Consider the following 8,351-nt stretch of genomic DNA (forward strand, 5'->3'; position numbering starts at 1 on the left):
GTTTTGGAGAGGTTAAGTTTCAAATAGAGAGCGGACATGATGTCGGAGACTGCAGACAGACAGTCAGTGGCGTTCTGTAGTACAGCGGGGGTAAGGTCAGGGGATGACATGTATAGTTGTGTGTCATCGGCATAAAGATGATAAAAATATTATGTCAACATCTAATGCCTGGGACCTTCAGAAGCAAAAATATTCTGTAAGTCGGGGATCTCATAAAATTCTAACAGACCCAGCACCTTCTGCAATCCACGCACACATGAGGTCATCAAGGGGAGGTGTGTGGGTGTAACTTAGGAGCTAATAAAAGGCAGAATCTGGGTTTGGGTGTTTTGTCATTCTGGCAAGACATAGTTCGCTTTGTGAATCCATTTTCCAAATCTGGAGTGCTTCGCTCCACTAAGCTCTGATACATTTTTGTGGCCGTGTTTAGTAAGTTTCTCTTGTTATCTCTTTCTGTAATTGTATGTACAGTTTCAACTAGAAGTTTCCATCCACTATATAAAAAGACACATCTGCAGGTTTTTCTCAATATCTGTCATGAAATCAGAATAAACCTTTCCCGTTTTAGGTCAATTGGGATTACCATAATTATTAATATTTACCAAATGCCGGAATAATGAGAGAGAGAGAATGTTTTAAGGCATTTTTATTACTGCAAAGTGAAAAGTTTCCATACACTAAGATTTTTATGCCTTTAAACAATTCTGGACTGCAAATATGATGATGTCATGTGTTTGGAAGCTTCTAGAAGATTTTTTAGCAACATCTGAATTAGAGACACACCTGTTGATGTATTTTAATGCACACCTGAAACACACTGCTTCTTTGTGCAGCATCATGGGAAAGTCTTAAGAAATCAGCCAAGATATCAGGAAGAGAATTGTGGACTTGCACAAGTCTGGCTCATCCTTGGGTACAATTTCAAGATACCTGAAGGTGCCTCGTTCATCTGTACAAACAATTATACTCACGTACAAATAAGATGGGAATGTTCCGCCATCATACTCCTCAGGAAGGAGATGGGTTCTGTGTCCCAGAGATGAACGTGCTTTGGTCCGACATGTGCATATCAAGTCAAGGACAACAGCAAAAGACCTTGTGAAGATGATGGCAGAAGCTGGTAAAATTGTGTCAATATCCACAGTGAAACGACTACTGTATCAACATGGGCTGAAAGGTCACTCTGCCAGAACGAAGCCATTACTCCAAAAGAAACATAAAAAAGACAGATTAATGTTTGCAAATGCACACAGGTACAAAGACTTTCATTTTTGGAGACATGTCCTGTGGTCTGATGAAACTAAAATGGAACTTTTTGGGCATAATGATCATTGCTAGCACAGCAGCACGGTGGCTCAGTGGTTAGCACTGCAGCCTTGCAGCGCTGGAGTCCTGGGTTCAAATCCCACCAAGGACAACATCTGCAAAGAGTTTGCTTGTTCTCTCTGTGTTTGCGTGGGTTTCCTCCTGGTTCTCCGGTTTCCTCCCACATTCCAAAGACATACTGATAGGGAATTTAGATTGTGAGCCTCATTGGGGACAGCAATGATAATGTGTGAAAAGTGCTGCAGAATATGTTAGCGCTATATAAAAATAAAGATTATTATTGCTACATTTTGGAGGAAAAAGGGAGAAGCTTGGAAGCCTAAGAACACCATCTCAATTGTGAAACATGGTGGTGGCAGCATCATGTTGTTGGGTTGCTTTGCTGCAGGACGGACTGGTGTGTAGCGCCCCCACTGCCGCAGGGCCGAGGGGTACCCGGTACCGGGCCTCTGAATCTCTGCTCTGGGGTTGTCACGGTGGCTAGACCCGGTCCATGACCCTGCTGAGGGGCGTACAGTAATAGATGTAGATGATGGTAGTGGTGGTGGTGGTGCGGTGCAGTAAATAACGAGGACACCAGGTTGCAGTCTCTTTACCTCTTTACTGAAGGTCTCTGGGTCCTCAGTCCGGAATACGGTTCACCAGGCTGCGCAAGTCCGGCCGGTCCAATGGCACCTCCAGAGTTCTCTTTGCAGGTGGAAATCTATGCCTTCCTGCTAGCGCTATGTGTTGTGGTCCTCCCCTGCTGTGCTTACGGGATAGTCCCCACAACTGTTGTGTCTGTTTCTCGTGTTCCCTCACAACTCGATTAGATGATGTTCTGCTAATCCTCCGTCCCTCCCGGTGTTATGGTTGGGACGCACCCGTATGACGGGTAGGCTCGGAGCTCTTCCGGGACCCTAGAGTCGCCCCTCTCCACAGGTTGCCCTTTATGTCTTCTTAGGTGATTTAGGTGAGACAGCCCGCCTATGACTGACTGTCCTGCCGTTGGTTTGAAGTATTGCCTGAAGCTATTTGTATAGAAATACTTCCTCGGCGTTCCGGCCGCCGGCTTTGCGCCTCAGTAGGATGTTGCCTCGATCTTACAGCACGACTCCTACTGGTATTCTCCTTCTTGCTTTGATCTCGTTTCTCACTCAGCACAATAAATCTCGCTTCTTGTCCTTTCTTAGGGCACCGCCGCTATGCTGAGCAGGCACGGTCCCGTAGCTTTCTCTCTGTTTGCCAGGCCTCTGTTAGGATCCCACCCCTGACAGGGACCCTACCGAATCTTCCCCTACAACACCCTCTGCCACAGGGTGTTGCCTGGTTCCAACCCAGTCAGCATTCTCCCTCATTTCCTGCCTGACCCCCAGTTTTACCAGTATGTGAGGAGTGGCCTAATGAATAGTACCCTTAGCTCCCCCTGGAGGCCCGGCTGTGAAATGTATTGGTGTCTGTGATACCTGGTCAGATGAACTCCTTCAGTGCCATCAGACGTACCATAGCCCCCCTTAGTGGCGGAGCCATAGTACTGCAACGACCAGGACTCTGGGGCGCTGCAGGTGCACTTCACAAAATAGATGGCATTATGAGGAAAGAAGATTATGTGGCAATACGGAAGCAACATCTCAAGACATCGGCCAGGAAGATAAAGCTTGGGCGAAAATGGGTCTTCCAAATGGACAAGGACCGGAAGCATACTGCCAAAATGGTAACAAAATGGCTTCAGGATAACAAAGTCAATGTTGTGGAGCGGCCATCACAAAGCCCACATCTCAATCTTATTGATAATGTATGGGCAAAGCTGAAAAGGCCGGTGCGAGCAAGGGAGCTACAGACCTGGATCAGTTACACCAGTGCTGTCAGGAGGAATGGGCCCAAATTCTAACCAACTATTGTGAGAAGCTTGTGGAAGGAGATCCCAAACGTCTGACCCAAGTCATTCAGTGTAAGGGCAATGGCACCAAATACTAATGAAATGGATGGAAACTTCTGACTTTGCAGTAAGTAATAAAAATGCTTTAAAACCTTCTCTCATTATTCTGGCATTTGGCAAATATTAATAATTATGGTAATCCTAATTGTCCTAAACCGGGAAAGGTTTATTCTGATTTCATGTCAGATATTGAGAAAAACCTGCAGATGTGACTTTATATGTAGTTAATGGAAATGTCTGGTTTCAAAAGTATCATATTCTTTTGACAGCACTTGCAATTTTTTCCCCCTTTTTGAGTGAACGTTATGATAAAACCAATGTGTCGTTCAAAAGCACAACTCGTCCCGCAAAAAACAAGCCCTCACATGGCCATATTGACGGAAAAGTAAAAAAGGTATGGCTCTGGGAGGAAGGGGAGCGAAAAACAGAAACATAAAAACGAAAAAGAGCTCTGACTTCAAGGGGTTAATAGCTGTTCCTCTTGCTCTGTAAACCACACCCTGAAGCCATATGCTACCTGTAACGGGTGTCCAACCAGACTGTACAAACGATTGTTAGTGGCAGCGAGTAGTCCTTTTTTGTTATTGTGAGATTGGGAGTGATCAAATCAGAGTATATTTATATTGCATAATTGTCAGGACAACTGGTGGCTGGATGATCTCTTCAATGCAATCTGTGACAAAGTAGTAACAGCAATGGGTTTTTCATGACCCCTTGTATATGTATCATTGACACTGTGGTTTACACTGCAGCTCTTCTCCATTAGTGTGTTATTTGATAAGTAACTCCAGTGGAGAGGCCACAATCCAAGCTGCTGGAGGTCTAGTGTGAAGTCTCCACAATCAGTGATGGTTGGGGAGCCATGTCATCTGCTGGTGTAGGTCCACTGTGTTTTATCAAGACCAAAGTCAGAGCAGCCGTCTACCAGGAAATGTTAGAGCACTTCATGCTTCCCTCTGCCGACAAGCTTTATGGAGATGGAAATGTCATTCTCCAGCAGGACTTGGCCCCTGTCCACACGGCCAAAAGTACCAATACCTGGTGTAAAAACAACAGTATCACTGGGCTTGATTGGCAGCAAACTCACCTGACCTTAACCCCATAGAGAATCTATAGAGTATTGTCAAGAGGAAGATGAGAGACATCAGACCCAACAATGTAGACGAGCTGAAGGCTGCTATCAAAGCAACCTGGGCGTCTATAACCCCTCAGCAGTGCCACAGGCTGATCGCCTCCATGCCACGCCGCATTGATGCAGTAATTGATAAAAAAGGAACAAAAACCAAGTACTGAGTGCATTTACTGAACATACATTTCAGTAGGGAACATTTCAGATTTTAAAATAATTTTTCAAGCTGGTGTTATAAAGTATTCTAATTTACTGAGATAATGACTTTTGTGTTTTCACTTGCTGTAAGCCATAATCATCAACATTAACAGAAATAAACATGTGAAATAGATCACTCTGTGTGTAATGACTCTATAGAATATAGGAGATTCACTTTTTGATGATTCTAATTTAGTGAGAAGCACTTGTACATTGTTTGCTTTTCCCCAAGAACAGCGCCACACTAGTCTAGAGGTTGTATGTGGTATTGCAGCTCAGTTAAATTCACTTTAATGGGGTTGATCTGCAACATCAGATGCACGCTATGATCATATGTGGCTGTACTTCTGTAAGAAATCAGCCACACTTTACAAATTCTGTACACCCCTTTAAACCTTCTTTTGCCTAATAAAAAAAATTACCCTTTTAAGGGTCTGAAATTTGAATATTTGCTGTTGTTGGATTTGTGTTTTTGTTTGCTATAATGAAGCAATTATATTATATTTTCCGGCATCTTAAACCTTCATGTTGTCACAGAAATGCCGGACCTCGAAGATGAAATGCAAAATTAAAGGAATTGTGGAGTGTAGTATTCCGCAGGCGACATCGGTCCCCGCAGTGCTGTGCTTATTACACTCTGATGTGCGGACATCGCTGGTGGCCACTTTATAACATGTTTTATTATACCAGCGCTCTGCTTTGTTTCATTTACTTTCTTTGTGTCATTTATTGTTACAGCTAAACGCCATTATTTTATATTGTGCTCCAAATCTCATTGTCAGACGCAGTCCTTGATCCGTAATTTTATTTTTCAACAAGCAGCATTTTATATATGTATATATATTTTTTTAGCTGGGAAACATTTCAGCTTCCAAAAGGTACAAAAATAATAGATAAAATAGAAAATATATAAATGTAAATCGTAAAAGTACAAAATAGTCTATAAAATAGGCAAATACTAACATAAAAGGTTTAGAAAAGAAATAATTTAAAATATAAACTTAACAATAAAGGAGAATAAAATTATGCATCATGAAATCAGTGCCGACGTGTCGATTGTATTTGGCCTTGACAAATGCGCTATTGTGGTTATTAAGAAAAGAACAATCACAGGAAAGGCAGTAAAATGCTAAATGTCCAAAAAGATCAATGACGGAGAAGCCTATCAATAGCTGAGATTTCTGCAGTTGATCAGATGAGTCAGGGCAAGTAAAGCCATAAAGAACACACGAAAAGAGTGCGAAGAATACTAAAGAGGAAATTAAGTGACTGCAACATCATCAAATCCACAAACGCCTGGACTCGAACTCTTGTGGACAATTTCAACTGAAAAAGAGATTGCATGGATAATTTTTGGACACGATCAAGGGAAGAGTTCAACAGGAAAATTCATGGCTGTGGCTTCCATATGCAACCATGAAGAAAGAAACTGAAGGGTTAATGAGAGCTGCACAATAACGGGCAATTTGATTGATCAATCTTCTGACTAAGCAAGGAATCAGACGTAACTCAAGACTGCGCTCAGTTTGTGTAAAAAAAATCTTTACGACTGAATAAGAAATGATTCACTTGAACATTTGCAAACATTACCATCTGCCCAATACAAAGATCTGGTGAGAGCACAGTGGGGAAAAGTGGTATAAAATGGGCGCCTGGAGATAGCAGCAAAAAAAATGTTTCCATTCAAGACCTGAAAATCGACCCCTGGTGACGCTGAAGGAAGTAAAGTTACTGCCAGGCTTCCCCACCGGTGATCCCAGCAGGTGGACACTTTGTGATCATCTCCTGGTTAATGGTCTCTTGTAGACAGCAGAGATTGTCCAACACTTTTAGGTTTTTGCTTTCTGTCATCCATCAGCCACAGGTGGTCCAGTGTCTCAAGTGTTCAAGTGTCTGCATCTCAGGAGACCTCACGGGTCAGTGCACTGAGGCTCATACAAAAACCACAATATATTCTACCATCTGGTGCATTATTCATTGAGGTCATGTTCTCATGATGAATTTTGGTGATTTATTTTAATGACGCATCTTTTGGCTGCACAAAAAATACACCATGTCACAGTTCCAGCAAAGATTGACATTTCTAGAAATCTCATGCACACTGTGCCTTATTTATCACTGTGTAAACTGATCTGCGATGGGTGCTTTACCTAATAGGTGGAGAAAAAATGCATCAAAAACTCACTGAATCCTCATCATGGGAACCTAGCCTATATAGCGGTGCATTATTCATTGAGGTCATGTTCCCATGATGAGTTTTGGTGATTTTTTTTGAATGATGTATTTTTTCACAGTTCCAGCAAAAATTGACATTTATAGGAATCTCATGCACACTGTGCCTTATTTATCGCTGTGTAAACTGATCTGCGGTGCGTGCTTTAGCTAATAGATGCAGAAAAAATGCATCAAAAACTCACTGAATCCTCATCGAACCCAGCCTATATGTGAGATATCGTTATAAAAGAGTCCAATGTTTATAGAATGACAAGGATCTGGCTCTGCTCACATTCACATTATGTGCCATGGTTGTAATGTCAGGATTCAGCAGCTAGCAAACCACCTCCAAGGTGCTCACCAAGAACCAGTACAAACTGATACAAAATGAAGGAAGAGTGAGACATTTACCGCTTCATGCTGAAATGTAGCTTTATTGTGGTTCCAACATAGAGATTGTGGAGACACAAATTGTCTGACCGACGTTTCGCGCGAGAATAATGCTTCTTCAGAAGCTCAGAGGAATAATGACTCTCACTCAAAATGGCCGTCAGCCAATTTATGTCTCCACAATCTCTGTAATAAGCGCCCCACTCTTTCTTTATTTTGGATTCTTAGAAGAGCGTTGCAAGGTATTGATTTCATCTACAGCCGTGTAATGATCTCTTTCCCCTATGGTGGTGCATCAGGGAAGTGAAACACTTGGACTAATGACTGTTGATCGCAGCAGCGAGGCATCCATGATCATCCAGCATCTAAGAATGGATCATCCAAAGAAGTCAACGCTGTTAAGAAGAAATCACATTGACTTCTATCTGCAGCAATCACTGCGCGGCACAAGCTCCGATGATGAACACTTGGAAGGTGCTGAGGCTTATTAGTCATAGCCATATAATAAGAACTAAAGTAGAAATCTGGTGATTTTTTTATTATTACTTTATTACTATTTTTATTATTTATACCCTAGCTATATGTATGATGTATGCAGTATATGTGCACATATATGTATCGATCACCATCTTCTCCTGATCTCAGCACCATTCCAGTAGACTTTCATCGAAAAAGTGACTTCCGGTCCACATAGAGCAGGAAACAACCAGAACGGGACTGGGATCTAGGAAAAATATTGCTTGGTACTGTCAGTATTTACAGACCTGCACTGGGCACATAGGTTATGCAGTTTCCCGCAGTGGGCTGGAGGTAAAATGAACTGCAAGAAGACCACTATATTGACTATAGCAAGAATTAAGAGATGACGAGTAAGGCCGGGCAGCAGGGACCTAGTGTAACTGATGTAGCCGGAGGCAGAGGGTCCCCACTGATCAGCACGGGGTCCGTCTGGGTCCCGTCATGTCTGTTTTTTAGAACAGAAGCGAAGGTCCTGCATGCTGCGCTCTCACTTCTGTTCTAACAGCAGACACATAATGTGACCCTGACGGACCCCAGGATAATTCCATTTACATCAGTTTTGCAGCTTATCCATTTTTTTTAAATCATCTTTCTTTGTCTCTTCCTAAGAATGGAGCAATCTGAGTGTGAGAACGCTGGTGTGAATATTCCTCAATA

The sequence above is a fragment of the Ranitomeya variabilis genome, chromosome 4, assembly GCF_051348905.1.
Source record: "Ranitomeya variabilis isolate aRanVar5 chromosome 4, aRanVar5.hap1, whole genome shotgun sequence".
In the NCBI taxonomy this organism is placed as follows: domain Eukaryota; kingdom Metazoa; phylum Chordata; class Amphibia; order Anura; family Dendrobatidae; genus Ranitomeya; species Ranitomeya variabilis.